Here is a 14,799-nt window from a genome sequence, read left to right as displayed (position 1 = left end):
CCTTTTTCCCTTCATATACTTAATGCCACCTTTCTTAATATGCTCATCAATATGTTCATTTACATGCTGTTGACTGTTTTGATGCAGCCATTGAGCATCTGCCAGGCTATGGAAATAGATCAACATTTGGCCAGGTAAGTACGTAGGGTTGGATCTGGCTGTGAACATACAAAAAATTGGAGGTACATTTTCCTGTTGAATTCTTGAGGACCAGGTCTTGGACCTGTTAGTCTGTTCTGCTGTTCAAAGAGACCATCACCTTTATCCCATCTCTTTAGATACCCATCAGAAACAAAGGTCAGTCTTAAAAATGTATGTTATCCCACAAACCACAGACATTTGTTGGAGAGGAAGTTGGGGAGTGAAATAATTCAACCTTGTTTGCTCAGTTCAGTTCAGTTTAGTTTATTGTCACCTGTACCGAGGTACAGTGAAAAGCTTTTGTTGCATGCTAAACAACTAGCGGAAAGACAATATAATCATTCCAATTACAATCGAACCATTCACAGATATGTGATAAGGAAATAATGTGATATGTGATAGTGTACAGATATATGATAAGGGAATAATGTTTAGTGCAAGGTAAATCCATTAAAGTCTGATCAAAGACAGTCCGATAATGCGGTGGGATGGTTCAGTGGCCTGATAACAGAATCGGAATCAGAATCACACTTTATTCGCCAAGTATGTTTTGCAACATTTTATTGGCCAGGTCAGTCATCCAATTAAAAGTAACAGAACACTCAAAAACACATTTTAACATGAACATCCACCACAGTGATTCCTACACATTTCTCACTGTGATGGAAGGCAAAATAAAGTTCAAATCCTTCCCTTAGTTCTTCCTCGGTCATGGTACTCGAGACCCTGTTGACGGGATGATCTTGATTCCCGTGGCTGGCGGCGCTCGGGCCCTCCACGTCGAAGTGATCAGCTCCTGCATCGGGGGGATGTCAGCACCCCCGAGCCGGGCGATCGAACCTCGCGTCGGGGCTGGTCGAACCTTCCGCGAAGTTGGAGCCCTTGATGGTGATTCCACGGTGGGAGCGATCCCAGGCAAGGGATCGGCTCCGATGTTAGGTCCGCGCCCCGCGGTGGGGCTCACGACAGTCCGAGGAGGCTTCCAGCTCCATCAATGGAAGGCCGCAGAGACCGGAGGATGTGATCCGAAAATTGATCACATCTCCGGGAAGGTAAGAACCTGAAAAAAAGAAAAAATGAGTCATTTGGATTAATATACACTGTACATAGATGGGAACTTGATAGTCAGCATGGACATTGTGGGCTGAAGGGCCTGCTTCAGTACTGCCTTAGCTTGTAGGCTTGGCAGTAGGCTTGTATTCACTGGAGTTTAGAAGGATGAGGGGGCATCTTATAGAAACATATGAAATTATAAAAGGACTGAACAAGCTAGATGCAGGAAAAATGTTCCCGATGTGGGGCGAGTCCAGAACCAAAGGCCACAGTCTTAGAATAAAGGGGAGGTCATTTAGGACTGAGGTGAGAAAAACTTTTTCACCCAGAGAGTTGTGAATTTATGGAATTCCCTGCCGCAGAGGGCAGAGGAGGCCCAGTCACTGGATGGATTTAAGAGAGAGTTAGATAGAGCTCTAGGGGCTAGTGGTGTCAAGGGATATGGGGAGAAGGCAGGCACGGGTTATTGATAGGGGACGATCAGCCATGATCACAATGAATGGCGGTGCTGGCTCGATGGGCCGAATGGCCTTCTCCTGCACCTATTTTCTATGTTTCTATGCTTCTATGTTTCTATGCCTGTTGTATGAATTCTCCAATTTTGATTTCAATTGTACTGAATAGATTTGTCACATTATTGTGCAGTATTAGTATCTACCCTGGAGTTCAAGACCTCCACGGTTCCTTTTGTGAAAATTGTAAGGCTGCTCCCAGGACTAGTGAAAAGAAAACAAACAAAATTATGTTTCTGGTTCTTTTCCAAATAGACACTTGACAAGAAAACTCAAGCAATTTTACAACATAGATCAAGCTTGGAATAATAGATGCAAGCTCATCAATGAGTTTGCAGTGCACCTTCATAATTAATGTGCACAACCTCCACTATTCCCTTATTCAACTCAAAATAACAGGTTGAAGGCAACAGGAGCCAATTGGGAAAATTGTATTAAATCTGTATTTTGACTATTATATAATTGTTTCACCCAACAGAACTATAATCAGCCCATGCTTTTTAGCAGCTTTTAGATTTTGGAATTCATTTTTGATTGGAATTTATGAAGCTTTTTACAAATATTTCCAAGGAGCTACATTGTCAATTTGTGAGTTTACCCACTTAAAACAAGCAATTTTTGAAGTACTTTTCAGCTTCTTATTCTAATTGTAATGCATCTTTTTCTCAGTAGATGGCACTCAAACTTCATCTTTTAGATGTTCTATAATAAAATAGAAACCTTCTTTTTCTAATGCAAAATCCTTAACCCTCTTTTACCATTTGGTTGATTTTTCTAACACGTTTTGCAAACTGCACTACAATTCCAAATTAGAGTAATAAATAAGGATTTTGGAAAATGTTAAAGAGATCTACTCTGATGGAGTAGTTCTATTCATTTCAATGCTTGTATTTGTGCAAATATGAAACTGATATAATGATCTAAACATTTCACTAAACAGGTAGTTTTAGTTCATCTTAGACCTGTGCAAACCTGTATTCAAATATTGACTAGATTATGTTCATAAATTCATGTCATAGGAGCATAATTAGGCTATTTGGCCCATAACGTCTACGTCATTCCATCATGGCTGATCTCTTCCCCCCCCCCCCTCCCTAACCCTATTCTCCTGCCTTCTCGCCTTAGATCTGTCAATCTACGTCTTAAAAAATACTCAGTGACTGCCTCCACAGCCGCCTGTGGCAATTAATTCCACAGATTCTCCACCCTCTGACTATAGAAGTTCCTTTTCATCTCCTTTCTAAAGGTATGTCCTCTTATTCTGAGGCCGTACCCTCTGGTCCTAGACTCTCCCACTAGAGGAAACATCCTCTCCACATCCACTCCCTACAGGACTTTCACTATTCTGTAAATTTCAGAGGTCCATCCTCACCTTTCCAAACTCTAGTGAGTACAGGCCCAGTGCCGTTAAATGCTCATCATATGTTAAACTAATCATTCCCGGGATCATTCTTTTAAATCTCCTCTGGACCCTCTCCCACTCCTGCTCATCCTTCCACCGACATGGAGCCCAAAATTGCTCATAATACTCCAAATGCAATCTGACCAGTGCCTTATAAAGCCTAGCTTTACATCTAAGCTTTACATAACATTTTTTATTCTAGGTTTCTTGAAATAAATGCTAACATTGTATTTGCCTTCCTTACAACCAATACAACTTACAAATTAACTTTTTGGGAATTCTGCACCAGCACCCCCAAATCTCTTTGCACCTCTGATTTCTGAATTCTCTCCCCATTTAGAAAATAGTATACGCCTTTATTCCTGCTACCAAAATGCATGACTGCACACTTTGCCACGCTGCACTCCATCTGTCACTTTGCCCTTTCTGCCAACTTGAAAAGTCCTTCTGCAGAGTGCATGCTTTCTCTACACTACCTGCTCCTCCACCTATCTTCGTATCATACGCAAACCCGGCCATAAAGCCTTCAACCCCCTCATCCAAATAATTAATGTACAACGTGAAGAATAGTGGCCCAGCACCGACCCTTGTGGAACTCCACTAGTCACTGGCAGCCAACCAAAAAAAGGCCCCTTTATTCCCACTCGTTGCCTTCTTCTTCTTGTGTATGGCGTGCACAGCCTAAAGTTGTAGGACAACTTGTTCTATTTGACCCTATTTGATTGTGCATGCCGGGTTGATTGCATTCGTCGAAACAGGGCGGACCACGTGAAGGTTGCAATCTCCCATCCAGCCAACCTGATGTCCATGCTAGTATCTGCCCTTTGATATTGTGGGCTCTCATCTTGTTTAGCAGTCTCACGTGCGACACCTTGTCAAAGGCCTTCTGTAAATCCAGGTAAACAAAATCCACTGACTCTTCTATGTCTTTCCTGCTATTTACTTCCTCAAAGAATTCCAACGGCTTTGTCAGGCAAGATCTCCCCTTCATAAAGCGATGCTGACTTTGGCCTATGTTATCATATGCTTATCATAGTCATGTGTTATCATAGTCAGAAATCTCATCCTTCATAATGGACTCTAAAATCTTAAGAACAACTGAAGTCAGGCTAACAGGCCTGTAGTTTCCCCTTTTTTGTTTTACTCCCTTTTTGAACACATGTGTAATATTTGCAATGTTCCAGTTCTCCTGGGCCACTCCTGACTAGTGATTCTTGAAAGATCATCACCAATGCCTCCACATTCTCTCTCTTTCTGAACATGCCACCTCTCACCCTGGGGTACAGTCCATCTGGCCCAGGTGACTTATCCACCTGCAGACCTTTCGGTTTCCCAAGCAACTTGTCCTTAGTAATAGCAACTCCACTAACATCTGCCCCCTGACTTTATTGAATTTCAGGCACGTTGCTGCTGCCTTTCACTGTGAAGACTGATGCAAAAATGTATTCAATTTAGTTTAGTTTAGAGATACATTGCAGAAACAGGCCCTTCGGCCCATCGAGTCTGCACCGACCAGTGATCCGCGCACACTAACACTATCCTACACTCATTAGGGACAATTTACATTTATACCAAGCCAATTAACCTGTGGGAGGAAACCAAAGTTCTCATGTTTAATTCATCTGCCATTACATTATTCCCCATTATCACTTATCCAACGTCATTTTCCTGTGGTCCAATGTTCACTCTTGCCTCTCTCTTACTCTTTATATCTCTGAAGAAATGTTTGCAGCCCTCATATTTCAACTTGTCTCCCCGTATTGCCTTTTTAGTTACCTTCTGTTGTTTATTAAAAGCTTCCCAATCCTTAAACTTCCCACTAATCTTTGCAATATTTTTTGCCTTCTCTTTTAGTTTTATGCTGTCTTTGACTTCCTTTGTCAGTCACAGTCGCCTCATTCTCCCTTAGAATCTTTCTCCCTCTTTGTGATGAAAAGAATTATCCCCGAATTATTCCCAGAAACTCCTGCCATTGCTGTTCCACCGTCATTCCTGTCAGGGTCACTTACCAAGCAACTTTAGTCATCTCCTCCCACATGCCTCTATATTTGCCTTTACTCAACAATAATACCGACCCATCTGATTTCATTTTCACCCTCTCAAACTGCAGGTTTAATTTTATCACTATCACCTAGGGTTTCCTTAACCTTAACCTTCGTAATCAAATCCAGTTAGTTACACGATACCAAATCCAGTATTGCCTTTTCCTTGGTAGGCTTGACTGAATGCTGCAGATTAGGTTTCATCTGTGGAGGAAATAAACATATCATTTCAAATGTGACCATTTTTACAAATGATAGAAAGGTCACAACCTGAAATTTTGTCTGCCCACTTTCCTCCACAGATGCTGCCTGACTCACTGAGTTCCTCCAGCACTATGTTATGTTACTACAAAAAACAATTGTGTAGGATGGTGGTTCAGCGGTTCAGTTGCTGCCTTATAGCGCTTGCAGCACCGGCGACCCAGGTTCGATCCCGACTACGGATGCTGTCTGTACGGAGTTTGTACGTTCTCCCCATGACCGCGTGGGTTTTCTCCGGTTCTTCGGTTTCCTCCCACACTCCAAAGACATACAGGTATGTAGGTAAATTAGCTTGGTAAATGTAAAATTTGTCCCAGGTTTGTGTAGGATATTGTTAATATGCGGGTACCCCGTGGGCTGAAGGATCTGTTTACGCACTGTATCTCTAAACTAATCTAAACTAAACTAACAAATTGTTTGTGAGATATTGCTATGTACATTTAGGAAAAGAGGCAAGAAGAAAGGGAAATAACCTGATGAAAAAAATGTGTTTTTTCACTGAATGTTTTAAGATCTATTTTAGAAACAGAGAAACATAGAACAATAGGTGCAGGAGTAGGTCATTTGGCCCTTTCGAGCCAGCAGCGCATTCAATATGATCATGGCTGTTCATCTAAAATCAGTAGGTAGACAAAAGTGCTGGAGAAACTCAGCGGGTGAGGCAGCATCTATGGAGCGATGGAAATAGGCATCGTTTCGGCCAAAACGTCGCCTATTTCCTTCGCTCTATAGATGCTGCCTCACTCGCTGAGTTTCTCCAGCACTTTTGTCTACCTTCGATTTTCCAGCATCTGCAGTTCCTTCTTAACCATCTAAAATCAGTACCCCATTCCTGCTTTTTCTCCATATCCCTTGATTACTTTAGCCCTAAGAGCTAAATCTCTCTCTTGAAAACATCCAATGAATTGGCCTCCACTGCCTTCTGTGGCAGATAATTCCACAGATTCACAACTCTCTGGGTGAAAACGTTTTTCATCATCTCAGTCCTATATGGCCTACCCCTTATTCTTGAACTGGTTTTGGATTCCCCCAACATCAGGATTTTTTTTTTCCTGCATCTAGCCTGTCCAATCCTTTAAGAATTTTATGTTTCTATTTTGACTCGGGTTTAAGAACTGCTTCTTCCTAGTTGCTATCAGGCTACTGAATCACTGAATGGTCCTGTTATAAACTAAGAGAATAGTCCCAAACTCGCAACCCACTTTATAGTGGACTTTGCCCTTTTTTAATTTGCACTTTGTCTTACATGGCTTGATTTTACTCTAGTACAGCATGAATTGCTTGGATAGCAGGGAAACTGTACCTCAGTAAATGTGATAATTATATAACAAAACAATAGATGTGCCCAAAACCTTTTGTGCGTTCCTAAACTAATTTGTACAGCTTTTATTTAAAATGAACCTGAGTTACTTTTACAATTACTCCCATTTTTAAGAAGTAAAACATTTTTATTCTATTGCTCTTAATGGAAAGCTCCAGAAATAATTGATGCTGTGGCTTTTTTCCAGATCAAGTATCCATTGCTTGCTTTTACACCACCTTATTTATCCCAGGTAGAATGGTGTCAACTGTTTGGCAAGATCTGAAAGAAATCTGGCAGAGTATTGGATCACACCTCGAGGTGACCTGAATTCAGTAGTATTTTAATTTTAGCGTGCCTGATGATGGCTTCCACTTTCACCATGCTATCATCTGCTCATGAATCTAAATAAATTGCTTCTTTTTGCACAAAGCACATTTTGTAGACTCCACAATATGCAAAATCAGTTTTCTAAACACTTTTTTTGAGTACAGGAAAGTTTTTTCAAAAACGTCACCTGATTGCACAAAGTTAGATCTTTTGCAGCAAAACATCTTATTGTTGATTGATTTTTTTTGTGGAGACAGTTTTACCCCATGGAGCAGTATGCTATACAAGTACAACCCCTCCTCAGTCCAAGTTGTAAGGCAATGTCAATTTTTTTTTGTCAGCGTTAAGCATGGGACAAATCCTATGGTGCAGTTCTGTCAACTCAACACAAATCTTTAGATGTGGGCAATGCAGTTTATCCACAGCACTATTAACACTCATTTTATGATCTCTGCTGAGCCATAACATCAGTAGGAGTAGCGGCAGATTTTTATATCGTTCAAGAGATTACTCCCTCTAGCCACTAAGTGGACTACATGATTAAGGAGAATGTCGTAATACGTATCCGAGCTTTCCTTCAGAGACCTTCAGAGCTTCTTCACAGATAAATCTTCATAACACAGTCTTTTGATTAATAGATTCTTTATTGTTGATGTAAAACAATAAGGTATATATCCAAGGTACACAAAAATGCTGGAGAAACTCAGCGGGTGCAGCAGCATCTATGGAGCGAAGGAAATAGGCGACGTTTCGGGCCGAAACCCTTCTTCAGACTGATGGGGGGTGGGGGGGGGGGAGAAGGAAGGAAAAAGGGAGGAGGAGGAGCCCGAGGGCGGGGGGATGGGAGGAGACAGCTCGAGGGTTAAGGAAGGGGAGGAGACAGCAAGGGCTAGCAAAACTGGGAGAATTCAACGTTCATGCCATCCGGACGCAAGCAACCCAGGCGGAATATGAGGTGCTGTTCCTCCAATTTCCGGTGTTGCTCACTCTGGCAATGGAGGAGACCCAGGACAGAGAGGTCGGATTGGGAATGGGAGGGGGAGTTGAAGTGCTGAGCCACCGGGAGTTCAGGTAGGTTATTGCGGACTGAGCGGAGGTGTTCGGCGAAACGATCGCCCAACCTCCGCTTAGTCTCCCCGATGGGGAGACTAATATAACAAGGTATACATCTTGTTATATATATACATATAACAAGGTATACATCCAACCTTCTTCCGACATACACTTCAATCTTCATCGAACTCCAGCATATCGCTTTAAAGGTTAGAAAACTCCTCGTGTCTCCATTACACTTCGCATGGTCAAAGGGTATGCCTTCCTCATGCAAGTCTCAAACTAAAACTAAAAACTAAGCTTCTGCACGAGAAACCTAGCTCCAAACACGCCCTAGTAAACGTCATGAATCCCACCCACATAATAACGGGCAGTTTAAAATTTAAAGACACATGCCATAATTAATGACAAACAAAACAAGCCAAATGGCCACTACATACCTAATTGTTCCGAGTATATAACGAGGCAATTATTAATAAACATCAAAAAAGTAGCCATGAAGGCTTAACATATATCAAAGGCAAAAAGTCAGGGAATTGAACCCCGTGGCTCCCTGTCGGGGAATTGAACCCCGGTCTCCCGCATGACAGGCGGGGATACTAACCACTATACTAACGAGGAAAATAGCATGCACTATATATCCGCAATCAAAATTCTTCATCGACTCTTCAATCTTCACTTTCGCCTTCTGGAAGCAAGCAAAACTTGATTATTAATCTTATTAAAACACTGTTTTTAGTTTAAAGTCATACCGTGCGCACAAAACCCATATAATCAGGCATGATACCCAGTATATAGTCCAAAACATAACAGTCCAAAGCTTTGATAGCATGAAACGTCTTCCGCCATGTCCGATCAACTCATGGATGTGTTGTAACAACAATGTTGAAGTGTGAAAATCCTTCGAGAGAATAACAGTATTTTTAGCAATAAAGTTCACCGTTGGGTTTGATTTAATTTCCGGATCATTAGCAGAGATTTCAAATCCCAGCTCAAGCTTTGGCCATTCTCTGTCTGGCTTACAGAGAGATTTTAGTTCATTGATCCATCTCTTATCGCTTAAGAAGCAGTTCACTGTCAGTCCTCTAGAAACTTCATCCACAGAATTTTCTTTTGTGTTAACATATTTCAATTGTGCAACATTAGCAACTCCCAATGCTCTTTCCATTGGCAGATTGTCTTTGTCCAAATCCAACTGTCTGGTTTCTTTGGCTCTATCATCTGGTGGAATGCTTTCACAATCATTGCTTATCCACTTAGAAAGTGTGAATCCTCCCTTATTGCAAAGGGAAGTCAAATGTTTTACTGGTTGAATTGCTTCCTGCTCAGTAGACATGGATTTTAAGCAATCATCCACTTAATTATTCTTCTTCAAAGAGATACTTACTTCATGAAATTTAGTATTCTCGCCAAACTTGCATTTCAAAGTCTGGGTGCGTAGCTATGCCATATGACGAGTATTTGGGAGATTAACACTTTCTTGTTTGAAAGGTAAGTCCAGACAATAGTGTCTGTCACTTTACTGAGTAGTTCATAATATCCATGAACTTTAACTCTTCATTCGACATCTCTTCCGATTCTTTATTGGTACTTTCAGTGAAGTCATGATTGTATTGCTTCATCACTGGCTTTTCTAATTTATCAGTAGATATTTGATTAACAGCAATGGTAGGATAGTTCTTCTGATTCCTGTTTTCGTTATTCCTTTTCAAGGAGCCATATATAACCCTTCCAAGTCGTGTTTTTGTAGCATACGGTCCATCACCTTGGCTCCTAACAATCTGTATAGGTTCCAATGCCTTCAAAACATTTGTTCCAATAAGTAGATTAACACTAGAATTTATTTCAAATATCTTGACATCCTTCAGGTAAGGCCATTGTTTCAAGTCTTCATGTGTTGGTATATTTTGACGACCAACAGGCATTGTTCCATGTGTGAGCACTTCAGATATTGGTGTAAAATTATCTTCTTCCAGACTGGCTATCTCCATATTCATAATGTAATGACTCCTGCTCTCTTTATCTTTAGTCATGGTACGCAATCGAATCTTAGTTTCTTCTCCTGTGATGTTCAGCTTTCTCGTCAGGTTTTCTGTGCAAAAGGTAGTCGAACTTCCATGATCCAAAAAAGCATATGTTTACAACACTGTATTTGTCTTGCTATTCCTTACCTGTATTGGTAAGATAGAAAAAATACAATCTCCAACCCCGACCCCAATATGAGCAGTTACCTGAGGCGAGGTGATAGCATCTCTAGTAGTTGGCTGCTTCTTCTGTTCCGTTTGCTCCGGTTCCTCCTCTTCCATTTGCTCTGGTAATTCATCTTCTATTTGGTACAGTTCTTCCTCTTCCCAATGCTCTGGTGTGTTCTTTTCAGTGTGAAGTGCTTCAGGATGATATTGCCTGCACTTATAACAAATTATAGGACTCTTACAGTCTCTCACCATATGTCCTTTTTTCAAACATCCTAAACAGATTCCCTTCTCTTTCAAGAAATCCATCTTTTCTTCATATTCTTTCATCTTGAATCTTCGACACCATCTTATGGTGTGACTAACTTCATCATGTAACAAACAAAATACTATATGCTTGCTGGTAGATACATTTCCTTTCATTCCATCTGTCGTTTCCACAGGTCTGGTTGTCACAGTTTAAGGATAAGAAGGAAGTCTTTTAGGACTGAGATGAGAAAATCATTTTTTACACAGAGAGTGGTGAATCTGTGGAATTCTCTGCCACAGAAGGTAGTTGAGGCCAGTTCATTGGCTATATTTAAGAGGGAGTTAGATGTGGCCCTTGTGGCTAAAGGGATCAGGGGGTATGGAGAGAAGGCAGGGATGGGATACTGAGTTGGATGATCAGCCATGATCATATTGAATGGCAGTGCAGGCTCGAAGGGCCGAATGGCCTACTCCTGCACCTATTTTCTATGTTTCTATGTTTCTATGGTATCGAAACTGCTTCTCTTATGTTTTGATCTTTCTTCAGTTTTGGTAAAGGTAGAACCTTTGTTAGTTGCAATTGGTTTATGATCTTCAATAGTCCCGTGGTGTGGCTCTAACATGTACCGTACTTCCTTGTCCAAGAAATCCACCAGGTCTGGTAGCCTGGCTACTTGGTTCCTCTCATCCAATATTTCACCTGTTTTATCTCTCCACCTGTCTCTCAGTCTTCTGGGCAACTTGCTAATGATGACTCGAGTATTACTCGCAAGATTCAATTACTCAATGCCTCCCCATCTTCTGGCTTGATTTCTTTCCAAGCATGGGCCTTTTCCATGTATGCATTAGCAATCCTCTGTTCATTACCAAAACGTTATTTAAGTAACCTTCTCGCCCTTTTATAGCCTTGGCAGTCAGGCTCATTTTGATAACTTTCTACCAGTAACTGAACATCTCCGCTTGTGTACCTCACCAGAAATCGTAAGCGCTCTTTTTCATCCGTAATTTTAGTTTCTATTACTTCTTCTAATGCCCTTACGAAAGCTTCATACCACAAAGGATATCCATCATATGTAAGAATTTCTGCTGGTGGTAGAGTTAGAGAGGTATTTTGTCGAGCTATGATCTGGTTGATATTCAGCTTACCTTTTCACCCATGCAAATAATCCATTCTGATAATCTTGGCTTGGCTCCAATGAATGATAGACAGGCCTTGGCTCCAATTGGCTTGCTCGAGCTTGTGCACCAGGCCTCGGAAAAGCGTAGTCCGCTATTGGTTTGTCTCGAGCATCTACGGACGCTCCATTAGTAGTTTGTGTCGATCTAGCACTTATTTGCTGAGATGAAGTTTCACCCATCTTCCTCCGTTCCAATGGGTTTTCAAAGCCATGAAATCCGATGGACCTCGATAGTGGAATTGATCCCAACTGCTGACTCACTTGGAACAGTTTTTTCCTCTTGGTCCAGAGCTCATCATCTTCGATGATCTAGAGCCGCATCTTGAACCTTTTCTTTCCAATATCTCCTTCTTTGATTTGGCCACCGCCATCTTTGTGTCTAGTTCCAGTTGTTCCTTTCGTCGCCTCAGCTGCTCTTTTTGTCGCCTCATCTGTTCTTCTTGTCGCCTAATCTATTCTTCTTCTTGCTCACTCATGTTTCTTCTTCAAGGCATCCGTTTCTATTGAGAGAGCAGCTAAATCAGCTTCAACTCCCAACCGAGCAGAAACCCTTGACACCGAACTGGCTGTAGAACCAGATTTATGTCCTGATCTTTGTGTAAATACATTCCAGATACTATCTCATGGTGAAATGTCATCTTCATTTCTGGCACCTTGTTGCATCGCACTTTCAGCTGTTAAGCACGCAAGTTGTGGTATAATTTCAGAAAACCACACCTCTGCCCAATCCTTAAAACCATTAAATACATCCACCCTTGGCTCCCACCACTAGGTGTGTCTTTCACGTTCTTCCTGAGATGGCTCTGATTCTAACAGTTCTCTCTGCTTTTCTCCGTAATTTACTTTCCATCTTGTTCACGTTATCATCTGATACCATTAGCTTCTTCAAACCATCAAATAGTCTCCATATCTTCTTCCACAACTTGTTTCTTTCCTTCTTGGTTTTTTTCAGATAGGCAGCTTGAGTATTATCTGCATCTTCTCGATACATGAGTTTTCTGTAGCTTTCAATTGACTCGTTCCCATATTGAGCTTTCCTCCTTCTTGGCTTCTTTCAGGTAGGCAGCTTGTCCTTGACTGAGCTTGACTTCGCCACCTTGTGGTTCCTCTAGCGTAGCCTTCTTCATCTTCAGGTTCCATGATTTTAAACAGGTATAGGTGGATTGCCAAGTCTTTAAATTGAACGACCAAAGTCCTCTGCTGGTTGCTCTAATTTTGTTTTTCAACATTTTCATCAGAACAATAACAAACTGAGATTGTTGCCAACATCTCATCAACATCCACAGGCTAGCAGTGACGTTAGTTCAGAAGGAATGTGTGTTATCAAGATTTCAAAACAATCCAAGGTCGGACTGGCTGGATATCTCCAGACAGTGGAAAAACACTTTAATGCTATCTTCCAAGCTAGTGGCTCACTTTCTGACTTCTTACAGAAGCCATTTAAAATTAAAGCTTTGCAGCTTCAAAATTCAAAGAAATAATAGTCGATATCTCCTCACAATCTCTAAATAATGTCTTCAGATCTTCAGATAAGTCATGTCGCTGTCGATAAACCTCTAGGCCATCTCTGGCTGAGATGTATTGTCTTCAGTTCCTCGGCTGGAACCAGTCTTCTGGCCAAAACCTCTTTCGAGATCATAACCAAAACTTCTGTCCCACTCTCTGGGACTGGGTTTCACCCCCCATCAGAGGTATCCTTTGACTTAATGTAACGGCAGATTTTTATATCGTTCAAGAGATTACTCCCTCTAGCCACTAAGTGGACTACATGGTTAAGGGGAATGTCGTAATACGCATGTGAGCTTTCTGTCAGAGACCTTCAGAGCTTCTTCACAGATAAATCATCATAACACAGTCTTTTGATTAATAGATTCTTTATTGTTGATGTAAAACAATAAGGTATACATCCAACCTTCTTCCGACTCGTACACTTTAATCTTCATCGAACTCCAGCTTATCGCTTTAAAGGTTAGAAAACTCCTCGTGTCTCCATTACGCTTCGCATGGTCAAAGGGTATGCCTTCCTCATGCAAGTCCCAAACTAAAACTAAAAACTAAGCTTCTGCGCAAGAAACCTAGCTCCAAACACGCCCTAGTATACGTCATAAATCCCACCCACATAATAACGGGCAGTCTAAAATTTAAAGACACATGCCATAATTAATGACACACAAAACAAGCCAAGTGGCCAGTACAGTAGGTACTGCAATTCTCAGTTTTGCTGAATCATTCTGTTCTACCTGTGCCATTATTTCATGCTGCTCAAGTTTGTTCAGCTCTTCTGAATTTTCAGTGCATACAAAGTTGGCCAGGTCTACAGTGAATTGGCTTGGCCTAAGTTTTATACATATTGTCCTTGATGTCTATTTATGTTCAGAACCAATCCTCAACCTATTCCACTTTTTGCTGGAACATAGTCATGACCTATTTTATTTTCTGATCCATTCTCAGCAATAACTAATGATACATAGGCATAGATAACATAGAACTGTACAGCACAAGAACAGGCCCTTCAACCCACAATGTTTGTGCCAAATACGATTCCAAGACCAACTCTTATCTAGCTGCACATAATCCATATCCCACCATCGTTAAATATCCATATAACTATCCACAGGTCTCTTAAATGCCACTATTGTATCTGCCTCAACCACCATTAATGTTTTCTCTGGAATGCCAGAGGTTGTGAGGTTGCAGGCTGCCGGTGGTGGAGTCAGATTCAATAGTGCAATTCCTTTGCTGAGCCTAGGTCAGCTCAACCTCACTGATCAAACCACTAATGTGTAGATTTAATTTGTGTTTCCACATACTCAGAAGTTGAGCTCCAAGCCGTCATCAATGGGTTCTCTGAAGCTTGCGTTTAGCAACTGCGACACCAAGGTCTCTATCAGCCTATCCACACTTTACAACTCTGCCTCTGACAAGAAAGGTTCACAGTGAGACCTTTGGAATATGCGGACCCATACTGCATATATCTCGTGAATCACCTCTCACTTGTGGAATTCACCATTACTCTCACTACATAAGCATAACTATTGGTTGATTAAAGAAATATTTTTTTGAAGTTTAAGACTTTACACTCTTAA

At 41.3% G+C, this 14,799-nt stretch overlaps 1 non-coding gene across 1 annotated transcript; it reads right to left on the bottom strand.

Annotated features, from left to right (window-relative positions):
• Positions 1–8,643: 8,643 nt before the first annotated feature.
• trnad-guc lies at positions 8,644–8,715 on the bottom strand. The gene has a single exon. It is a non-coding gene; the product is annotated as a tRNA-Asp (tRNA).
• Between the last annotated feature and the right edge of the window lie 6,084 nt (positions 8,716–14,799).

Source organism: Amblyraja radiata, chromosome 2, assembly GCF_010909765.2.
Source record: "Amblyraja radiata isolate CabotCenter1 chromosome 2, sAmbRad1.1.pri, whole genome shotgun sequence".
In the NCBI taxonomy this organism is placed as follows: Eukaryota; Metazoa; Chordata; class Chondrichthyes; order Rajiformes; family Rajidae; genus Amblyraja; species Amblyraja radiata.
Note: the sequence above shows the minus strand (reverse complement) of the source record. Positions and strands in the feature narration are given on the sequence as shown.